Source organism: Panthera onca, chromosome B1 (assembly GCF_046562875.1).
Source record: "Panthera onca isolate mPanOnc1 chromosome B1, mPanOnc1 haplotype 2, whole genome shotgun sequence".
Classification (NCBI taxonomy): Eukaryota; Metazoa; Chordata; class Mammalia; order Carnivora; family Felidae; genus Panthera; species Panthera onca.
This window is the reverse complement of record NC_138342.1, coordinates 159,339,874-159,364,703: the sequence shown is the minus strand read 5'-3', so window position 1 is coordinate 159,364,703 and position 24,830 is coordinate 159,339,874. Positions and strand designations below refer to the sequence as shown.

Sequence of the window (24,830 nt, the reverse complement as noted above, 5' to 3'; positions counted from 1 at the left end):
CTTCAGTCTGTGAGAGTCCCGAATAAAGATTCATGTCTGAAGGACACCAATGAGTGTATCACAGCTGAAGACATACTAAGCCTGTTGTGTGTGTGTATTTAACAGACCTATCAGTCTCTCCTTTTACCTTACATTATACTGCCTTAAAGGTAGTTATTTTTGCTCTTAATTTTGCTACTGCAGTGATGAAGAAATCATGGGAGGTGTTTTGGGCACCTGAATATAGAATTTAAAAGGCTGTGAGATTGAGTCATGAATGCTGTCTCTTTCCTTGGCCTGTTTTCCTCCCCTCTCTTTTCTATATCTTTGTGTATGAGGCCCTGTTGAATATGAGGCCCTGTTGAAACATCCTCACTTACTCCATGTGTTTTGCATTCTTTACAGCTTCCATCCCTGGCCTGCATTTGACTAAACTCTGCTCTAATCTTGGTTTAAGTCTTGGCAAAGCCCTCCACGTGATCACCCCACACTGGAGTTGGGCACAATGCTTGTCATGGATATGCTCAACCACTGAAAGCGTTAGATGATCTTTGGAAAAATCTCCTCGCATCCAAAGGAATGAATATTTGCTCAGTAGAGAAGAGAGGAAACCCTTCTGGAAGCACAGAAAGTTCGGAGTTGAAAGAGACTATCTGAGTCAGGAGAATCAAGGCTTAGTCTGCAGAAATAACCTCAAAATTCCAGGGGCTGAACATAACCCGGGTTCTCACTCACACCATGTATTTTCCTCAGGCAAGCAGGTGCCTGTAGTCCATGCAGCCATCCCAACCTTTAAGGGCACAGAGGCTATACCATCTTAGGTTCACACACCTGGAACTCACATCCTTCTCAGTTGTTAAGGCAAGGGAAAAGAACTGGAGAATCAAGACTGGGCTTTAAAAAATTTTTTTAACGTTTTATTTATTTTGGAAGGAGAGAGAGACAGGGCATGTGCCAGGGAGGGGCAGAGAGAGAGAGGCAGACACAGAATCTGAAGCAGGCTTCAGGCTCTGGGCTGTCAGCACAGAGCCCGATTCAGGGCTTGAACTCACAAGCCATGAGATGGCTCACCTGAGCCAAAGTTGGACGCTTAACCCACTGACCTACGCAGGCACCCCAAGACCGGGCTTTTAATTTCATTGGCCCAAAGTGACAAGCCATCATTTTTGCTTACATTCCAGTGGCCAAACCTAGTCAGATGGCTCCTGCTAGCTTTAACAGAGCATAGGGAGTAACTGAAATACTTAATGATCATTGTAGTCTCTGCCAGACACTTTAAAGACCACTCCTTGTTTTATGGATAAAAGTCAAAGTGCTAACAAACAGTAAAGCTGGTGTTTCAATATACTGCTAAGGTTGACATTACTGGTGCTCAGAATACCCAATTTCCCTTTCCTTCCTTAGTATATGGGCAGCTGTGGAGTCACATGACCAGTTCTGACCAATGAAATGTGAGAAGTGATGGCTCAGGTAGTGACACACTCCTGTGTGATTCTTCAGGCTCTCTCGTAACCTGCTTAAGTGATGACCAGCCAGCCTGACAATATGAACACCCAAGTGGAGCAGAGGGCCCTAGCCTCACTGACCTGTGTTGGATGTGTCACGGGAAAAAGAAATACACCTTTGTGGTGCTAAGCCACTAAGATTTCGTGGTTGTTACCATAGCATAAATGCATCTTCTTCTGACAGAAATGCCTTTTCTAAAAGACATGTTGCACGGAATTGTAGTAACTGGAGAAGTCCTGAGGAAATGCTTTCTGCAGTCAAATAACCTTTGAGAAAGATGCCCTCTCTTTGAGATTCACACTGTGCCTTAGCGTATGAAAGGTTCAGAAAAGTCTCGCAAAAAAGAAATCCTTGAAAGTTTATATAATCCAGTGTTTCACACACTTGTTAGACCACACACACGTTTACCATTTACTTATTTGATATATTCATTTACCAATTTAAAAATTCCTGTCACTATCTCTTGAAACACCTTTTGGGACATACTGTACAATGTCACATGATAGGTTCGGCCCCAGTAATGAGTACATTATGAGAGTACTCTCCTGTGAGATTTTATCAAACATCCTGGGAGAAATACAACATATTGCACTCTGTGCTGCAAGTGAAGGTTTTTTTTTCTTTCTGTGAATTAATACAGCTTGTTATTCAACACCTGGCCCAAAGGCTCAGACTGTAAGATAATTATCAAGCAATTTTGATGTCTTTAACCAAGTCAGTTTCTAAATTGCTATCTTAAGTCATAATTTTTCAGACAAAGGAACTTACTTAAACTTAAGATTGTCAGCTTAGAAGTGTCAGAAGACCCAGACAGAGAAGCTGCCATGGGAGAAGGGTTTGGAAATTAAGAGCTTATTGCCAGTGAGATTGGCCAAGACTGAGGTGCAATCCTTTATCTTCGTCACCATTTAAGACTCCCTATAAACCTGGTGGATTCTAGTCATTTACCTAGCCAGAGAATGTTGCAACGCAAGCCTCAAGGTCAGTTTAACCAAAATGGGTTATCTTGTTCTTTCAAATTAACATGGCTTTTGGTGGTTTAAATACGGCTCTTAGAATTTGTGTACAAATTCCATAACTCGTGAGCTCTAACTCCTAATTCTAAGAGCCATACAGGCTCTCTTAATGGTACTAGATAGAACCGTGGTGATGGCTTTATGCCAGGCTTGTTAAAGAAACTCACCAGGGTTCATACCTAAGATGAGTCTGTTTTTGATTTTTATCAGGATCTGGAGAACTGGCTATGGCACTCATTCATACAACCTACTTTTCTCTCCACGTGTAGATAGATTCCTAGACACCATCCCTCAGATACTGATATAATATACCCAGGTTACCTTCAGGGAGGTGTCTTCCTGCTCTCCGCTCTCTTCATTCAAGTGTGCAAAAACTGCTACTGTTTTCCTTCTGGTCACTTTCTTCAGCCTTTTCACTTTTCCCCTCCTTCTCCCTCTTCCTGCCCCTTCCTCCATCGCCATAACGAGGACTCCTGGTCTTTTAGGCAAAAGGAGAATAATCTCCCCAGCACATTTTAGCTTGACTCGGGATACCAAATCAATCGCTGTACACTTTTCTATCATAATAAAAGCATGATCTATGTACACAAGCTGTCACAGACAACATCTTTCTTCATTCTGATGTTATGGAAAACAGATATGCCTTAGAGGAAACACCTGTTGGAGACCTGCATAAAAGAAAAGGCTGGAGGAGCCCCACTTCATCATAAAGGCATCCATCTGGTGTCCTTGCCAAGCAAAACCTGATGCAACTTATTTCACCATCTCTTAACTAAAGCTCCCTTCTGTCGTATGCCTTGCAAATGACATGATCCTTGCAGAAATATACCTTCCTAAAGAGAATAATAAATCACCTATGGGAATGTGCAGCACTAGCAGTCTTATAACTAGGAAATGAAGATTAGAACATAAAGGCTGATGCTATTGGAGGCAAGAGGTGCCACAGAACACCATCCTGGTCATTCAGGGCAAAAAGGAAAAGCCACACCCTAACCAGAGGTAGAAGTTTCCAGGGTGAAGGACCTTTCTGTATAGGAGAAACTGGCAAGAAATATGGTAGGAGTTCCCTGAGAGGGCCCTCAGCGGACATGTTTAGGATGAAGGCAGGGTAGTTCACTGGTCACAAGATGGGCTTCTCTTTGTGCAAGCAAAGTAGGACACTTCCACCTGGGAGCATCCAGGAAGCATCAAATTCTGAATTCCTCTCAGAGTCAGGTCTCTGATTTCCATATTCAGAGGCTGACAGGTCTAGTGTGTTGGGTGAGAACAGCTTTTGTAGCCAGTCCACTGGTGGATGTCCAGAGAGCATGGGGATGAAGGCTCTAGCTTTCCTTGCTGATGACTGCCTTCCTCGGAGCTGCTTTCATATGCACGAAGCCAATTATCTTTTGAGTACAAGCGTGAACACGTCCCAGCTAAGGAAGGCAGGCTCTTTCCTCTCTGCTCCCTGGAACCATTCCGAAGAGTATTTTTATTCTTCCATGTGCATAGCAACTTATCCTACATGAATCCTATCACTTAAAGGAAAATAGAAGCGAAGGACCATGTGCCTTCAGTTTCCAATGGTGACATCTGATGGAAGAGAGAGATCAAGCCATGTAGGAAATCCTCTGTTAAGGTGGGGTAGGCGTCAGTGTCAGGTCAGGAAATACAGTTTCCAAGACTCTAAGTCTGCTGTCATTATTTCCTCAAAGTTACAGACTTGACTTAGATTGTTCTTGAAGATGATCTACTAGTGGATGATATCCTCCACTGTTCATTGGTATCTATTATAAAGTTTAAAAGGCACCAACATTTCTTTTTTCTCTCTCACTCTTTTGCAGGCCACATTTTTGGATGTGTTAGGAAACCCTGGCATGTAACCATTCTATCTGAAGCCCTTTTAAAACTCCATAGGTGGCTTGTAAATTCTTAGGAGAGTTTTCTGGCCTGGTTGCAGAACAATGTATTTTTTGCTCAAGACTTGAGTTAAATTAAAGTAACAAGTTTTAAAGGCTTAGCATAGAAAGGACAAGCCCCTTGGCTGAGCGTTGGGAAGGAGTGGGGAGGAATGTGTCAGTGTGCCCAAGAGTTTCAGTGTCCTTCTTGGTTCAGTCTTTGGAAAACTCTACTGAAACTGTACCTTGAAGGTAGTGATCAAGTTCCCACCAAAAATGGAGGGAATATCTTCTGTCCCAGGATCCCTTTGGTACTACTAAGGACTTTGTATCTTGAAGGCTACAGCTGTCTTCTCTCTGATGACTTCGTGTATAGTGACAAGGTGATTCAGTTTACACTTAATCTGAAAATACTAATTGCTTGTCAATTCTGACTACCACCTTTCATGTTCTAGGAAAAGGACAATCACCTAAAATTTGGGAATGTGAGGGCCAAGTTATATAACCAGTGCTTCCCACTCTATCCTGTTCCTGTCTCTTTCTCTCTCTGTCTTGCACACATTTACACATACTACACAGGTGTATAGTCAAATTTTCAAATATGACCCTTTATGGCCATGTTATGATTTCATTTTTCTGGGTTTCACCTTGTTGCCACTTATTCATAATAAGGCATTGTTTTTTACCTTGAGGGAAACTTAAGGTTTAAAAACATGGGTTATTTTTTTACAATCCATTCCCCTAGGAACCTATAGATGAGCAAATGGAGAGGGTTCCCGTGAGTTCTCAGACACTTTTGGGACCAAGAAACCAGGTAAGAATCTCAGGAAGGAGGAGAGCACAAGCCCTGTCCTTGTTAGAAAGGCCTCGGTGATCACTTCCTTTTTCATGAGAAAGGCAAAGTGTGCACCTGGTTCTGCACCTTAATGACCAGCTTGACCAGATATCCTTGCTGAGACTCTGTTACCACAAGGCAGAATGCAAGAAAACCTGCCATGAAATCTCAGGGGATAATCCATATGTTGGCAGCAGGCTGGTGGTTATCTCTAAATCATCATGCCCTCTTCTGCCTTGTGGAAAACCCTAGGAAAGGACGGGAGTGGCTGCTGCTGTGTGTTCAGAACTGGAGGTTCCCAGTACAGGAGACTTTCAGCACTAAAACTGGACCCTCCACTACCAGAATGGGAAAAAGCTCCCAGGGAGGGAGGAAAAGGGAAGGGAGAATAAAACACTTGAAACACTATGCCCAGAAAACCTGCCTCTTTGCTTGTAGGCGGATTTGGTTGATGTTCAGTGGAAGGAAAGACAGTTGGGTGGTCAGAGCCCCATATGTTTTAAGACAAGTAGGTTCCAGTGAATTCTATCTTCCAACTTCCTGCCTCTGGTTCCTGTCTCTTGATTCTTTGCATAAGAAATCATGGTGGTATTATAAACTTTAATAGTAAAGATTGTAGGTATGATTTGTTTTAAAAAAATCTGTGAATGGCATTTTAAAAAGGAGACATGATAAAATTCAGGGCATCATTGTATTCAGTGTAATCTTATTTCAGTCTACATAATCTGTAGACTGTGTTCTAATGTAAACCAAATCAGCTGTGAATAGAGTGTTCAGTTTGCCTTTAAATGCTGCTTTACAGATGGAGTCTATCAAATCTATGGCCTCTGATTTCAATGTTTACAATTTAAAATCTCCACAAAGCCGGTTTTTTCCCACCATCTTGCTTAGAAATTAGACACAAGTCAGAGTGGTCCCAGACCAGGTGAAGACAATAATAAGATGGTGCTTCTAGTAGATAAACCCACATCTGAGCTTTCACTTGAGCATCTCTCTGTTAAGCTTTGCTTTATTTCTGATGGGTATAAACTGACAGCTTTCTGCAGAGCATTTTCTGTGAAAATATACATGTAGGCACCTCAGAATTTAAATTGTTACCAGACAGATGATCAAGGAGAAAGATAAAAAAAGACAGTTTCCCTCTTCCTCACCCACTCCCCAGACAGACCCTCATTTAAATCCCTTTATATTTTATGGATATTGCATTTGGGATTTCCTACAATTTGAGCACAAATGAGGCATGACCCAAAGCAGTAGGTACCTTTAATAAAGGCTGGAGTTTGTGCTGCGGGTAGAGGAGCCTGGGGCTCAGAGCAAACCTCACATCTCAGGAGAACAGTCTCCACAGCCCATCTTTTCAGCATGAGGCTATACTTTTAGGGTGCTCTTTTCTATCCCCCCAACACCTTCTAAATATCAAGTGACATTCTAAACACAGAGGTTGACCTAAATGAAAACTATTTTCCAGAGTTTGGGATACAATCTTCTCTGCTCTGTGGACTAGCAACGGAAAGATCAAGTCAGTTACTGATACTTTTGATCCTGACACACATTATTGAAGCAAATGAGAATTTCAGGCAAAAGACTTTTGCCTTTTTGGTGGGATATGGAGGTAGGAAGTAGGAATTTGAAATATCTGCAAACTAGCAAATTTTTCATTGTATTTATAGTTTCTGAGGTTTTATGGGATTGAGCCTGGGTCAGAGATTAGCATGACAAAAATTATTTCCTCATGCATTGGGTGAGAAGCTTGGTCTGGGCAATTATCAATAATAATAACAGCCTCCCCCCGCCACTGAAGAAATTAGGACAGGAAAAAATAGCATCCATCAAAATATTACTGGTGTGTGTGTGTGTGTGTGTGTGAGGTGAGGGAGGGCTATCACATTGAAAGATACAAGCTGTGCAGAGGAAACAAAAATAATTGCAGGTTACATGAATGCTACTGGATTTTCTTTTTTAAATAGGAAGTTATTTGTGAAGTCTCCTTATCTACATTCCTTAGTTTCTCTGACATTCTTGTTGCTGAATGTCAACAAGGAGAGATTATTAGTGTGCTGGGGACTACAGGTTTTTGGAAACACTGAAAGGACCTAATGATGTGTTGAGGGTCACAGGCTTTTAAAATTTCCTCCCATCTGGAAGCCATCACTGGAGGGAAGGCTGTTGAATAAAGGCATCCTGAGTGTTGTAACATTTTACTTAGCACCAGTGACCTGTCAAGAAGCAATGGAGATAATGGCGGTGGAGGCCACTTGGGATCACTCATGACATGGGGCCCTCCTTCTGCTCAATGGACTACATGAAGGCTATTTTTTTTAAGTGGTGTGCCTTGATTAAAGGTGAAAAGTTAGAAGTAGGAGCCTCTGGGGGGTGGGAGAGGGAAAAGGCTGTGGGGCTGTGGTTAGTGTTCTTTAACAAGAAGAAGTGATTAAAGCGGGGCTGTTATTAGGGATGAAAGGTAGAGTCAGGTTTTTTTATTCCCTCACATGGGGGACATAGAAGGGGATCTGCAGAGTGATATGGCCTTAACAAGGCAGGAGGGTCACAAGCACTCTCCTTAGAGGTTCCCTATGTTTTAGCTCTTTAAGTTAAAGATGAATGAGAACGAAGGAGGAAAGAAGTAGAATGTTCCTCTTGTTCTGTTCACCTCTAATTTGAAATTAAGTTTCTGCAGCACATCAAGTCCTTAACTTTTCTTATATGTGACTATAAAGGTAACATTCACATCTGGATTTCCTGAAGCCAAGGCCTGTTGCATCAAGAAACCATCTGGATGCTCCACCTCTTACCTCTACTGCTTAAGCTCCAGAAGGAACTTTGCAATATTCTTTACTTAGTTCCAGCCTTTTAGAGGAGGGAGAGAAGGAGGGAGGGAAGAAGGGGGGAGGGGGAGAGAGAGAGAGAGAAGAGAAGAGAAGAGAAGAGAAGAGAAGAGAAGAGAAGACAGGAGAGGAGAGGAGAGGAGAGGAGAGGAGAGAATGATCCTATAAACTTTCTGGAAACTTTGCTGTAATTTAAAAATCACCACCAAACATACGCACATATATACACATTTTGGCAATAAAATTCCTTTGTATGTCTCACCTAAATGTCCCCCGTGCCATGGAACCTGTGCATGTTGGTAAGTGAGTTTTGCCTTGTATCTTTCTTGCCCTATCTCACACTAGGGACAAGAACACCCGATGGTCCAACACTAGTCACCCAACAGGCAGAAGTGCATGCCTATCCCTCTTTGCTGCCCATGCAGACCAAGTGGAAGACCCCAAATAGTGCACTGTCAAAGGCTTCAGCTAAGAAACTCTGGCTTTTATACATTAGAATAAATTGGCATCTGTATACAATTACATAGACAGTTAATATAAATGTAAATGATATCTGCCTTCCTGATGAGTAGTTTCTTGACTATTTTGAAAGAATGCAACTGCCTTCCTATCATCTCTTTCTCCTCCACCTCAAAATCTCCATGGAAATAGGTTCCAAGTTATATCTGAGCTCTCATCACTCTGTGAAAGAAAAAAGAAATTATATGCTCTGTGAAATCTTCTCCCCATCTCAATCATTAGAGCATGTGAAAGGAGCCTATTCTCTCTCACTCAGGATGCTGGGAAAAGTCTAACAGTAACCACACCAGGTTTCGGGTGTCTTAATGGTTATTTTATTCTACTCTTTGATTCTTTAATCTTTTAAATTATCATCATCATTATTATTATTATTTTCAATATATGAAGTTTATTGTCAAATTGGTTTCCATACAACACCCAGTGCTCATCCTAAAAGGTGCTCTCCTCAATTAGATGTCTGGAAATAATAGGTAAAGATTAATTTTAGGATAATTTCACAAAGGCAATAATTCTCATCCCAAACTTTTACTAAAAGTTTTGAAGTTAAAAGGGTATTGAAGAGCTTGGAAAAGTAGAGAGGCAAATAAGGAGTACCCACATAAAGAGCAATTTGACTCTACTGAAACAAAATAATCTCTTAAATTTTCATCATCATCATATTATTTTGTTTGTTTCAGTGGAAAATTGAGATTATATAATTGTAGAGTCAAATTGCTCTTTATGTGGGTACTCCTTATTTGCCTCTCTACTTTTCCAAGCTCTTCAATACCCTTTTAACTTCAAAACTTTTAGTAAAAGTTTGGGATGAGAATTATTGCCTTTGTGAAATTATCCTAAAATTAATCTTTACCTATTATTTCCAGACATCTAATAAAATACTGGTCAACTATCTATCTAGAAAAGGATTGACAAATTTTTTTCTGTGAAGTGGCTGGGGAGATAGTATGTGAAATATCGCAGGCCAAGAAGCAAAAGTGGTATTTTGCAGGTAGCTATATAAGAGAGAAATTAAATTTTCACAATCTCTCATTGATAGTATTCAAAATATACTACTACTATTGCTACTACTACTACTACTACTAAATACAGTTTTGTATTACGGATCTACTAATCAAAACAAAGAAATTTTTAAAGGGATCTTCCTTAATTGACATTCATAGTTAGTGTTCTCTGTCATCAAAATTAATTGCAAATGTTCTTATGTTAATGCTGACCCTAATAAGGTTTAACATATATAATCTTTGAAAATGTCTGTTTACACAGATAGGTACTACCAAATACTGATCGTACCCCATGAGCATATGATTCTAATTGAGCATATGCATCACTTAGAAGGCATTTACAGAATTATATTAAACTCTTCTTTCAATATTTGTCTTTTGGCAGGTCATTATATGGCAGATCAATCACTTACAATGGAAGTTTAGGTGGCGATGCCTCAACTGCATAGTTAAATAAACTTAAAAACGTAGAAATTTCCTTTGCACTTGCATCAAGGTAAAACAACAACAACAACAACAACAAACAAACAAACAACACAAAACACAAAACCAAAACCAAAACCAAAAAAACATTCCTGGAACTGAGATCAGAAAATATGCCCACTCCAAATGTGTGTGGAGATAATGATCTCACTTCTTGTAACTTCTGACATGATGGAAAGTATAGAAAGAAGTATGGGATTATTTGTGATTCAAAGAATGATAATTGTAAAGACTTTAGACAGAATAAGTTTTGCATATAAGCTTTGTTTTGTCTTTTAATTTGATGCTGGTTTCATTAAGAAACATTATAAAATCTACAGTGAATGCTAAGTCTTGAAGCCACTTAATGTTCTATGATAGTGCTTGAGGGCAGTTCTCCAGAAAAATTTGTTTTGACCCACAGCTCAAAAAATCACATTAAATCTTTTCAATGCTAAGCTCTTGAACTGCTTTGTGGTAGGGCAAATCAAATACTGAGTTTATATTTCTGAGAAAAATTCACAGCACTAATAATAGTGTCCATGAGAGCAAATGAAATTCACCATTGACACTCTTGGCCAAACAAATATGATAAATTCATGTATTTCCCATAAAACACCTGCTATGGGTATTATAATGAATAACCACAGTGTTTACACACCTTGCACTCACAAGCTTTGTAAATTTTTCTAAGTAGGATTTTCTTTTTCTGTTCTACACGTATTTTTTACCATTATCAGTTGTAATACATCTTAGTGGGTTCCACTTCAGATTGTACTGGCTTAGTGTTTTCTCAACTTTTTTGAAGATATTTTCACAGGTAGTTGTGCCATGCAGACTATTCACAGAGGCTAATTTTTCAGTTACTTCAAATTCAGCATTGGCTCCCTTAATAACGAACAACTGGACAGTATCAGTAACATTTGTTGACTCACAAAGAGCCAAAGGAAACCACTCAAAATCTTTTGGCTTATTTTTTAATTAACTATTGTTATTGCTCCCAATGTAAACTCTTCAAGCAACTGTTTCTGCTGAAGGGCTAATAGTATTACACCATTATATTTTCTCTGGACACCCTTGCTGGCTGTTGCAAAAACAATTTAATTGACTTACCATCAATAAATGACTTCTCTTGCTTGGTTACCAAATAAGCTACTCATAAACAAACTTTGGGTGCAAATTTACTGTGATTAAACAGTCTTTTTAAATTTTCTAATTTTTTAAACCAGTGCTTTGCTGTAATAAGGAATACTGTAATAAGTACCTAATCTGATAATATCAACATATATTGCATTCTTTTAGCACAGCTATACTGTCACTGAAAATTAAACACACTGTCCTGCCATTTCAAGCCATACTAAAATAAGTGGTAGGCTGGATTTGGCCCTCAGGCCATAATTTTCTGACCCCTGAGCTAGAACACATCCTGGCATCATTTAAAAATAACTTTTGCACAGATCAAGGATATCACAAAGTCCCTATGGCGTTTGTTAATGTTAAATTTGTGCATGCTTATCTATAATTCTAAAATGTTTGGGTTTTTTAATTTGTAGATTAGAAATGATAAATTATTGTTGAAGAGAGTAGTTTCTGCAAAGAGATGGTTTATATCAGTTTAAAGGATCATGGCAATTTTAATATGAAGATGAAAAACTAGAAAAAGTAGCCATGGTGAAGTACTTCTAGAATGGCTGTAAGGACCTCCAAAAATCTATTCTTTCATAAAAGCAAGAGATATGGACAGAAACTTCCAAAGTCAACTTTTTTCAGAATTCTGAAAATTAACCAGAGGCTTCAAGTAATTAAGGAGTGTTTAGTTAAAGGAAAATGGCAGAGTCTTGGTAAAAAACAAACAAACAAAAAAACAAAACAAAACACAAACAAAACAAACAAAAAACCCAGTGAATTTGTGCATTTAACTTGCCTTAATCTCATTACCCTCTTCCCAGCTCTGACGTAGCTTTAGAATCCAACAGCCTCACAATCTCAGTATCCACAAAATCAGCAGTCTAGCAGCCACTGGAGGGGGAAGGACAGATCTTGGGTTCCCCAAAAGTCCCATATAAAATGTCATTGAGTTTTATGGAAGCTTCCTGGAGATACCCACCCACAAATAAAGGTCTGCCTTCATATGACCTGATTCGGATTTTCCTCAGTGGGAATAGCTAGTACTCCTGAAGAATTTTCCAAAACTGGGGAGTAGCAGTTGCTTTAAATTGCAGATATTGAAGAAGAGATAACAGTGTAACAAACAAAAGGAGAGCCAAAAATTCCTTAAATGGCAAAAGTGGAGAAGGGGGAGTCCATGGGAGCTCGACAAGCTTTGATTTATTCATTCTAGGAATCTAAAAGGAAGCACATGCATGTACAGGACTGTGCACATGATGCCCAAGAGACTTGAGACATCCCTGATCTCTTATTTGTGGCTGCCCTGGAGAGTCTACACAGAGATGTAAACTGCTAGGGTGTTGAAGGCACTCCCCAACTGCACACAGAGCCCCTTGGCAAAGGTGGAGAGATTTATTGGTTCGAGGCATTTAAGGGAATCTCAGTGCAATCATTAGCTAACCAGAAAGTGAGTGTGTAAAGTCTTCAGTGTCAACATACCACAGAGAATACAGACTTTAAAAAATTATTTCAGAAAAGTTTTGTGACAAACAACAGGAACATGAACAACAGCAAACTCTAGGGTGAGGGGGGAAATAATTTCTAGAGTTGCTGCTTTCTATTATTAAGAACATGTGGTTTTTAACAAGATATTATGAGACACCAATATCAATGACGTATGGCCCATACATAGCAAAAAAAGTAGCAAAAAAGCAGTCAATAGAAACTGTCCCTGCGGAAGCCCAAGACCCAGGACTTACTACGCAAGGATTTTAAAACAGCTATCATAAATACAATTTAAAAAATGAGGAAACCATGTCTAAAGAACTAAAGAAAATTATGAGAACAATGTTCACCAAATACAGAATATCAATAAAGAGATAGAAAATAAGAACCAAATGGAAATTCTGGAGTTGAAAAGTATAATAACTGAAAATATATTTTTAAGTTTTTTTTTTAATTTTAATTCCAGTATAGTTAGCATACAGTGTTATAGTAGTTTTAGGTATACAACATAGTGATTCAACAATTCTATATGTTACTCAGTGCTCATCATGGTAAGTGTACTCTCAATCCCCATCACCTATTTAACCCATTCCCGCACCTACTTCCCCTCTGGTAACCACTAGTTGGTTCTCTATAGTTAAGTTTGTTTTTTGGTTTATCTCTTTTTTTCCCTTTTTCGTTTGTTTTGTTTGTTAAGTTCCACATATGAATGAAATTGTATGGTACTTGTCTTTCTCTGATTATTTCACTTAGCGTTACACCTTTCAGATCTATCTATGTCCTTGCAAATGGAAAGATTTCATTCTTTTTTATGGCTGAGTAACATTCCATTGTGTATATACCATATCTTCTTCATCTACTCATCCATTGATAGACACTTGAGCTGCTTCCATAGTTTAGCTATTATAAATAATTCTGCAATAAACATAGGGGTGCATATTTCCCCTTCAATTAGTGTTTTCATAGTTTTTGGGTAAATATCCCATTGTGTAATTACTGGATCAAATGGTAGTTCTATTTTTCATTTTTGAGGAAACTCCATACTGTTTTCCACAGTGGCTATACCAGTTTGCATTTCCACCACCAGTGCATGAAGGTTCCTTTTTTTCCCATATCTTCACCAACATTTGTTGTTCCTCATGTTTTTGATTTTCACCAATCTCACAGGTATGAAGTAGTATCTCATTATGGTTTTGATTTGCATCTCCCTGATGATGATGAGTAATGTATAGCATCCTTTTGTGTGTCTGTTAGACATCTGTATGTCTTCTTTGGAGAAATGTCTGTTTGTGTCTTCTGCCCATTTTTAATTGGATTATTTGTTTTTGGGGGGAGGGAAATATTTATACTAGAGGGGCTCAACAAGAGATTTGAACTGGTACAAATAAATCAACAAACTTGAATATAGGTCAATGGAGACTATTTAATATAAAGAATAGGGGGGAAATGAAGAAATATGAACAGAGATTCAGAAAACTAGAAAACAACTTACACATGAGAACCTCAGAAAGAGTGGAGAGAAAGGGGCAAAGAGAATATTTGAATGAATAATGACCAAACACTTCCCAAATTAAATGAAAACCTTAAACTATATGTCTAAAAATCTCATCATACTCCAAGTAGGATAATAGCTACATTATAATCAAACTTTGAAGACCAAAGACAAAGAAAGAATCTTGAATGCCAGGAAAAAAGAAAACAACAACAGTATGATTGGCACAAGACAAAAGTTGCCAACTCCCACCGTTTCTTTTTTTTTTTTTAATTTTTTAAACATTTATTTATTTTTGAGAGAAAGAGACAGAATGCGAGAGGGGGAGGGCAGAGAGAGAGGGAGACACAGAATCAGAAGGAGGCTTCAGGCTCTGAGCTGTCAGCACAGCAGGGCTCACACTCACAAACTGTGAGATCATGACCTGAGCCGAAGCCAGATTCTCAACCGACTGAGCTACCCAGGTGCCCCAACAAACCCCACTGTTTCTTTTCAACATTGTACTGGAGGTTCTAGGTAGGGCAATCAGGGAAAGAAAGAAAGAGAGAAAGAAAGAAAGAGAGAAAGAGAGAAAGAGAGAAAGAAAGGAAGGAAGAAAGGGAGAAAGAAAGGAAGGAAGAAAGGGAGAAAGAAAGAAAGAAAGAAAGAGAAAGAAAAGAAAGAAAGAAAGAAAAGGAAAGAAAAGAAAAAGAAAAAGAAGGAAGAAAGGAAAGACATCTAGATAAGAGAAACAGAAGTAAAAGTAACTCTATCTGCATATGACACAATCTTACATTTATATGTAAAATCCTAAGGAATACACACACAAAAATCTATTAAAACTACCAACTTCAGCAAGTTTTCAGGATACATATCAATAAACAAAGATACATTGTATTTCTATACACTAGCAATCAACAATCTGATAATAAATTAAGAAAACAATTCCATTTACAACAGCATCAAAAAATTTAAATATTCAGGAATAAATTTAATAAAAGACATCCAGGATTTGTACAATGAACACTGAAAAATTTTGTTGAAAGATATTAAAGAAGATCTAAAGAAATAGAAAGACATCTCATGCTCATGGATTGAAAGACTAAGTATTATTAAAACGGCAATTCTCTTGGGGCGCCTGGGTGGCTCAGTCGGTTAAGCGGCCGACTTCAGATCAGGTCACGATCTCACAGTCTGTGAGTTCGAGCCCCGCGTCGGGCTCTGTGTGACCACTCAGAGCCTGGAGCCTGTTTCAGATTCTGTGTCTCCCTCTCTCTCTGACCCTCCCCCGTTCATGCTCTGTCTCTGTCTCAAAAATAAATAAACGTTAAAAAAAAAAATTAAAAAACAAAAAACAAAAAACGGCAATTCTCTTCAAATTGATCTGAAGTTTTAACTCAGTTTGTGTCAAAATTCTAGGTGTAGGGGTGGCTAGGTGGCTCAGTCAGTTAAGCATCTGACTCTTAATTTTGGCTCAGGTCATGATCTCTTGGTTGTGAGATCAAGCCCTGTATTGGGCTCTGGGCATGGAGCCTGCTTAAGATTCTTTCTCTCACTCTCCCTCTGCCCCTCTCCTGGTTGTGTGAGCTCTCTCTCTCTCTCTCTCTCTCTCAAATAAAATAAAATAAAATAAAATAAAAAAGAAAACTTAAAAAAAATCTAGCTGTATTTTTTTTTAGGATAACTTGACAAGCTGGTACTAAAATTCATACGGAAATTGAGGAACTTAGAATAACCAAAGCAATCTAGACAAAAAACAAAGGGAATCACACTTCCTGATTTCACAACTCACTGCAAATTATATTAATCAAGACATTATGTTAGTGGCATAAGGACAGACATATAGATCAATGGAATAGAATTAATAATACAGATATGAACCCTTTCATTAGTGGCCAATTCATTTTCAAAAAGAGAACAAGCATAATTCAATGGGGGAAAAGAATAGTATTCTCAATAAATACTACTGGTACAAATGGATATCCACATGTAGAAGAATAAAGCCAGGTCCTTCTCTTATACCTTATACAAAAATTAACTCAAACTGGATCAAAGACTTAAATGTAAAAGCTAAAAGCTTAAACTCTTAGAAGAACACAGGTGTAAATCTTCAAAGCCTTGGATTAGGCAATAGTTTCTTAGACATAATACCAAAGAGCACAGGCAATAAAAGAAAATACAGACAAGTTGGATGTCATTAAATTGGAAATCTTTGTGGTTCAAAGGAGTCCGTGAAGAAAGTGAAAAGACAACTCATGAAATGTGAGAAAATATACGCAAATAATATATCTGACAAGGAACTTTAGCAGGAACATATAAGTAACTTTTACAATTCAACAACAAAAGGACAATCTGGGCAAAAAATGGATAAAAAGGCTTGAATAACCATTTCTACAAAGAAAACATGCAAATGACCACTAAGCAGATGAAAAGATGCTCAAAATCATTAGCCATCAAGATATTCAAATCAAAACAATGAGATACTTTACACCCACTAGAATGGCTATAATAAGAAAGACACGTAATAACAAATGTTAGAGAAACTGAAACTCTCAGGCATTGCTATATCCTATACTTTTAAGTCTATATCCAACAGAATTGAAAATATGTGTTTATATAAAACTTAGACACAAATGTTCATTGCAGCTACTCATAAGAGCCAAGGAAATAAACAGCCCAAATATTTATCAATGGATAAATAGATAAACAAAATATAGTGGGCTGATACATTGGAATATTATTCAGTGCTAAAAAGAATGAAGGATTGACATGCTAAAAACCTTGAAAACATTATGCTAAGTAAAAGAAGCCAGATACAAAAGGCCATATATTGTATCATTCAATTTTTATGAAATATTTATAATAGGAAAATCCAGAAAAGTAGAAAGTAGATTAGTGATTACCAGAGGGTATAAGGGGTATATGGGAAGTGACTGCTAATGGTTATGAAGTTTCCCTTGAGAATGATGAACCTGTTCTGAATTTAGATATTTATGATAGTTGACAACTCTGTGACTAAAACCACTGAGTTATACAGTTTAAAGGGTGGAGATTAAAGTATGTGAATTATATCTCAATAACGGTTTCAATAAAAATACAAAGTAGCCACAAGAAGGAAAAAGTATTTTATTTATTTTGTACTCTTCATTAATTTTTAAGTGTATTATAGTACTACTATAGTATTCTATTTATTTTCTTAGAGGGCCAAATTCTCCGCCAATTCAATAAACTGTAACTGTACTGTGTGCCATAATACATATGATGACTACAGTCATAATGATAATTGAATAGCCTAGAAAAAGTTCAGTTATAGTCAACACATTCTTCCACAAAGAATCAGGAATTCCATAAAAAATCACAAATCCTATGTTTCTAGGGTTATTTCCATGTAAAGTTATTAAATGATAAGTAATTTCTAGGCAAAGTTATCCAGAATGATTCATTCTGAGACTTCTGACTCATGGAGGTTGGAAAATCTTGTGATGAATATCTCATATAATGTTGACATTTATAGAAGATGAAACACTGTTCAAATTTCCACTCCAAGGCCTTACATGTTCGATTGAGTTCCATGAGAACAGAGATCACATGTGTGTCCAGGCACTCAGCATAGTGTCTTCCACATTAAAATTACTGGGGGCATCTATTAAATTTCCAGTAAATATTTGTTGACTTAGTGTTTAGAGACTGAATGATGACAGGCATTGACTGTATCTCCAAACTTGGCCAGTTGTGTTGCCACATTTTATTGGTTCAAGAGTTATAAGTCCAGCATCTCTCCTACAACTAAGGAATTTAAACTCAAAATAGAATTCAACTTCCTTATAGCTTTCACTTTCCATGATGTTAGGGAAATTCCAATCTATTTGTAGGTACATGGTGATTACAGTGAGATGGGCACCCTCACCAAACCATAAACTAACAGGTAAAATTTAAAGTAATAAAATACACACATGATGAATACCATTGGATGTATTAGAGGAAAAAAAAAACCCAAGAGATTATCTAATACCCCCAGATTCCAGGGGAAAATGTTCAAGATAGCAGGTTGAATAAGATTATAATTTAGTAAATGGATTTAATAAATACCATTTCTAAAGAAATATTCTCTAAATAAAGTCCCTTTAGCCTAGGAAATGAAGAGCAGCTGGAGCCAATCACTTATCTAAACTCTTCCCATAGGAAATGTTTCCTTCCCTCTTGGGCTCAAACTCATTTGGCAATAGGTTGGAAAGGAAGCTCTGGTCCTGACATGTAGATGCAACCGGCTGTGATTAGCCTAAGAATCATTCAACTAACTCATTCTGCTAAAATTTCACGTTTTTCAAACAAATTTCAGATTATACTCTGTTTTATAATAGGTACCACATATTGAGTAAGCACTATTTGGAAGGCACTGTGCTAGGCGATTCACGTTGATTATTGCTAATCCTGCAATAACCTTATTTTCAAATGAGGAATTTTAGGAAGCTAGGTAACTTGATCAAGATCCCACTGTTGTTCTGTGAATAAGGAGAGATAGACTGGCCATGCCAACTTGAGTATTTATGTACCTTGAGTATTGTAAAGTAACATATGACCATTTGGTTGGCATACATCCTTTCCTAGAAGGCCGAATTAAAGCCGATCAAACTGAAAAACAGACTCCATTGAATGGCAAATAACCAATATGATAAGAATACCAACCTATGAGAGGCCTTGAAAGCAAGCAAATATTGCCAGTTTCTCCCACTTAAACACTGATATCAGCATTCACAAAGGCAAAAGTATTGGAAATTCTTTGAAAAAAAAAAAAGCGTTTCTGCAGCATAATGATTTCATGAGAGAAGAAATACCATGCTATGTTTCAAAACGTATTTTGTTTTAAACAAATTTTATCTTGTTTATAGGCAACCATGTAGCCTGAGTTAAATGGGTAGGTAATGGCTTTTGGTTTTACTATCACAGTTTTGCCTTTTCCAGAATTTCATATAATTTGAATCATAAGATATGTAGCCTTTTCAGACTGACTTCTTTTTCTTAGCAATAATCATTTAAGATTCTTTGTTGTCTTTCTGTGTCTTGATAGTTTATATTTTTTAATTATGGAATAAAATTCCATTCTTTGAACAGCATAGTTTGTTATCCATTCCCCTATTAAAAGGTATCTTCATTGCTTGTACTTTTTGATGTTTATGAATAAGTGGCTATAACATTCACATGCAGGTTTTCATGTGTATATACATTTTCAAAGAAGTTGGGTAAATACTTAAGAGCACAATTAGTGGATTGTATGGTAAGACTATGTTTAGTTTTGTAAGAAATCTCCAAGCTCTCTTCCCAAGTGACTGCCATTTTACATTACCAAAACAATGAATGAGAGTTCCTGTTGTTACACAGTTGGAGGAATTGGTTTTGTTGGTTTTGTTGAATTTTAGTCAAATGAAAAGTTATATGATGGTATCTCATCAATGTTTTATTCTATAATGACAAATGACTTGAGCATCTTTTCATATGTTTATTTTCCAGCTGTATATCCTTTTTTTTTATTGAGGTGACTTTTGAGCTATTTGCCCATTTTTAATTAGGTTGTTTTTCTTATTGAGTTTTTTTGTTTATTTTGGACACAAGTCCTATACAAAATACGTGGCTTGCAAATATTTCCTGTGGCTTATCTTTTCATTTTCTTAACAGTGTCTTTCAAAGAACAGAAGCTTTTGAGTTTAATCAATTCCAATTTATTGACCTTATACTATTTCCTTTCCTAGATTGTACTTTTGGTGTTTTATCTAAAAACTCATCTACAAACCCGACTCCCCCTAGCCATTCTCTTATGTTTTCTTCTAGAAGATATATAGTTTTGCATTTTACATTTAGATATACATTTTGATCCAATTTTTGTTAAAGGTATAATTTACGTGTACATCTAGGTTTGTTTGGTTTTGGTTTTTGCATGTGGACATTGAATGGTTCCATTTCCACTTGTTGAGAACACCATCCTTTTTCCATTTAATTGCCTTTGCTCCTTTATCAAACATCAATTTATCACATTTGTGTGGACCTATTTTTGAGTTTATGTGTTATATTGATTAACATGTATATTCTTTTACCAGTACCATGATGTCTTGGTTAATGTAGCTGTCTAGTAAGCCTTGCAATTGGGAAGCATGAGTCCTCCAACCTTGTTCTTCTTCAATACTGTGTTGGTTATTGCAGACCTTTTCCTTTCCAAATGAATTTTAGAATCATTTTGTAAATATCTACAAAACAGCTCACTGGAATTTTGATTGGAATTGTGTTGCAGCTATAGATCAAATTGGAAGGAACTGACATCTTAAGAATACCGAGTGTTCCAATTTATGAATATGGAATCATTCTGCATTATTTAGCTCTTCTTCAATTTCTTTCATCAGAGTTTTATTTTTTTGTATGTAGATCCTATACATATGTTGTGAGATATGTAATTTTCTTTTGATGCTATTGTAAATCGTATTTTTAAAATTTCAAATTCCAGTTGTTTGTGGCTTGGATATGAGAAAACAATTGGTTTTTGTATATTAGTCTTATAAGACTTTGCTATACTCACATAATAGTTGCAAGTATATTTTTGTAGAATCTCTGGGATTTTTACAGAGATAGTCATCTGAGAAGAAAGATAATTTTACTTCTTTCTTTTCAATTTGTGTAACTTTTATTTTCCCTTTTTTTGCCTTATTTCACTTGCTAGAACATCCAGTATGTTGGTAAGTAGGAATGATAAGAGGGTATATCCTTGCCTTGTATATGACCTTAAGGGGAAAGCATCCAGTTTCTGGTCATTAAATACGATGTTATCCATATGCTTTTCATAGATATTCTTTATCAAGTGGAGGAAGCTAGCCTCTCTTCACCTAGTTTGCGGAGTTTTTCCTTTTCAATCATGAGTGAATGTTATTATTGGGCCAAATGCTTTTTATGCATTGATTGAAATGATTATATGATTTTTCTTCTTTGGTCTGCTATATAGACAATTACATTGATTGATTTTTCAATGTTCAACCAGCCTTACATTTGGAATAAATCCTAAATGGTCATAATAAAAATTCTTTTTACATATTATTACATTTCAATTGCCTTTATTTTGTTGTGGATTTTTGCACATGTTCCTATGAGATACTGGCCTATAGTTTTCCTTTCTTATAATATCTATATCTGGTTAGGATAATGTTGGTCCTGAGTTAGGAAGTATACAGTTTATTTCTATTTTGTGAAAGAGATTGTGGAGAATTATTATCATTACTTAAATGCTTGGTAGAATTCACCAGTAAAAACTTCTGGGGGCTATTAATCATCGGCTATATTTATTTATACAGATAGGTCTATTCAAAGAGTTTTGTGTGAGTTTGGGTACTTTGTATCCTTCTTTTAAAAAAAAAAATAATGCTTATTTATTTTTGAGAGAGACAGAGAGAGAGAGAAGTGCAGAGTATGAGCAGGGGAGGAGCAAAGAGAGAGGGAGACAGAATCTGAAGCAGGCTCGGGGCTCTGAGTTGTCAGCACAGAATCCAGTGCAGGGCTTGAACTCAAGAACCATGAGATCATGACCTAAGCCAAAGTCAGACACAACCTACTGAGCCACCCAGATGCCCTAGTACTTTGTGTCTTTCAAGGAATTGTTCCATATCATCTAAATCAAATTCTCTGCAGAGATTTAATAGAATTTCTAAATTATCCTTTTAATGTTCATGGAATCAGTAGTTAATGCCCCCTTTTCATTTAGTCTGGCTAGAAGTTTATAAATTGTACTGGTATTTTCAAAGAACTACCTTTGGGTTTTGTTGATTCCATTTTGGTTTTTTGTTTTAATTTTAATTGACCTATCCTCTAATTTCATTATTACTTTTCTTCTGTTTAGTTAATTTTTTTAAGGTAGAAGCTTAGATTATTAACTTTAGTTCTCTCTTTTCTAAACATAATTCATTCAGTGTCATAAAATTCCCTTTAGGCACTGCCTTTTTTCATGTCACTAATTTTGAGAATTTGTATTTTCATTTTTCTTGAAAACATTTTAACATTTCCTTTAGACTTATTCTTTGACCTATATGTTATTTAAAATTTGTTTATTTCCACATATGGGGGGGGGGCGGTTTCTAGCTCTTTCTGTAGTTGATTTCCAATTTAATTCCATTGAGTTCTGAAAACAGATTTTGTATGATTATGATTCCTTTAAATTTCTTAATGTATTGGCCCAGAATGTTGGATGGCCCTGAAGAATGTAGTTTATTTTGTATACTTAAGAATGTGCATATTGCTATTGTTGAAGTATCCTACAAATGTCAATTAGATCAAGTTGATTGATAATCCTGTTTAGAGCAACTATATTCTTACTGATTTTCTGCTAACTTGATCAATTACTGAAAAAGGGGTCATTAAATCTCCAACTTTAAGAGTGGATTTGTTTATTTCCTCTTTCAGTTCTATCAATTTTTTATTCCATGTATTCTGATGATCTGTTTTTAGGTACATACACATTTAGGATCATTATATCTTCTTGAAGGATTGACCTCTTTATCATTAAGTAATGTCCCTCTTTATCCATTCTCCTTGTTCTGAATCTTCTTTGATAAAATTCAAGCTTTCTTTTTCATTAGTATTAGCATGGGTTATCTTTCTCCATCTTTTCATTTTTAACTGGTCCAAATATTTATATTTAAACTGAGTTTCTTATAGTTAGCATACATTTAGGTTCTGTTTCCTTATTCACACTGAGATATGTCTTTTACTTGTTTTATTTATACCATTCTTATTAAAAGTGATAACCGAGGGGTGCCTGGTTAGGCATCCAACTCTTGTTTTCCGCTCAGGTCATGATCCCACAGTTCTTGAATTCGAGCCCCTCATCCAGCTCCGTGCTGACCGTGCAGAGCCTGCTTGGGATTCTCTCTCTGCCCCTCAACTGCTCACCCTCTCTCTCCCTCTCTCAAAACAAATAAACTTAATTTAGAAAAGTTTTAAAAATTAAAATTTAAAGTGATCACTGATATAGTTGGATTATCTACCATGTTTGTAATTGTTGCTATTTGTTGCATTTATTCTTCTCTCATACCTTTTTTTTTCTGTCTTCTCTGGTTTCAACTGGGCATTTTATATTAATTCATGTTAACTCCTCCTTTAGGATATTGCTTGTACTTCTTTTTTTTTAATTAAAGTTTTTTTTTAATTTATTTTTTATTTATTTTTATTTTTTAAAATTTACATTCTAATTAGTTAGCATATAGTGAAACAATGATTTCAGGAGTAGATTCCTTAATGCCCCTTACCCATTTAGCCCATCCTCCCTCCCACAACCCCTCCAGCCACTCTCAGTTTGTTCTCCGTATTTATGAGTCTTTTCTGTTTTTTCCCCCTCCCTGTTTTTATAGTATTTTTGTTTCCCTTCCCTTACGTTCATCTGTTTTGAGAGACAAAACAAATTAAAAAAAATTTTAAATTGCCTTTAAATTTGCAATATACATTGTTGACTAATCTAAGCCCATCTTCAGATAACACTATAATGCTTTGTGCTGGTAGCTTATGACAGAGTATTCCTGATTCTTCCATCCCCTCTCTTATGACATTGCTTTTATTCATTTCATGTATGTATACGCCATTAACACTGATACAATTTTACTATCAGTACTTTAAACGAGAAACTGAAAACAAAAATGAAGTATTTTATTTTACCTTCATTCATTCCTTCTCTAATGCTCTTTAATGTAGATCTGAGTTTCTGACCTATATCATTTTCCTTCTTCCTGAAAAGACCTTCTTACTTTCTTACCTTCTTTTGATTCTTCTTAGAAGGCAGGCCTTCTGGTGATGAATTCCCTATGTTTCTGTCCATCCAAAAAAGTATTTTTCTCTTTACTTCTGAAGGAAAATTTCACTGCATATAAAATTTTAGGTTGATGGGCTTTTCCCTACCAATACTTTAAATATTTCACTTCACTCTCTTTCTTACCATAGTTTCTGACAAAAAGACCACTGTAATTCTTATCCTTGTTCCTCCACAAATAGTCTGTTTTTTCCCCTCTGCTTTCCTTCACAAGTTTCACTTTGTTTTCGTTTTTGTTTTTTAGCGGTTTGAGTATGATATGCATAATTGTAGATATTTTCATATTTATCATATTTGGTGTTCTCTGAACTTTCTGGATCTGTGATTTGGTGTCATTAATTTTGGAAATTTCTCAGCCAGTATTACTTCAAATATTTCTTCTGCTCCCTTCTCCCTTTTTATTCAAAAATGGATGTGCTACACAATTTCAAATTGTGTCATATTTCTTCAGTATTTCTCTGATTCTTCATTCTTCTTTCCTTTTTCTTACATATCACTTGGGGAAATTTCTGATGACATATCTTTAAGCTCACTCATTCTCTCTTCTGCTTTGCCCAGTCTACTAGTGAGCCCATCAAGGCATCTTTTTCAAAATTTCTGTTATAGTGTTTTTAATTTCTAGCATTTCCTTTTGATTCTTAGAATTTCCATCCCTCTGCTTATATTACTCATTTGTTCTTCTATGTTGCTTACTCTTTTCATTAGAGCCCTTAACATATTAATCATACTCATTGTATTTATTTTTGTTTAGTTTTTTTTTAAGTTTATTTATTTATTTTGAGAGAGAGAGAGTGAGTGGAGGCGGGGCAGAGAGAGAGAGGGGGAGACAGAGAATCCCAAGCAGGCTCCATGCTAGCAACTGAGCTGGAACTCACAGATTCTGAGATCATGACC

General features: G+C 36.6%; 1 protein-coding gene across 2 annotated transcripts in view; it reads right to left on the bottom strand.

Annotated features, from left to right (window-relative positions):
- Positions 1-24,830, bottom strand: part of KCNU1 (potassium calcium-activated channel subfamily U member 1) — a 148,509-nt gene that overhangs the window by 26,846 nt on the left and 96,833 nt on the right. The gene's annotated exons all lie outside the window — the stretch shown is intronic.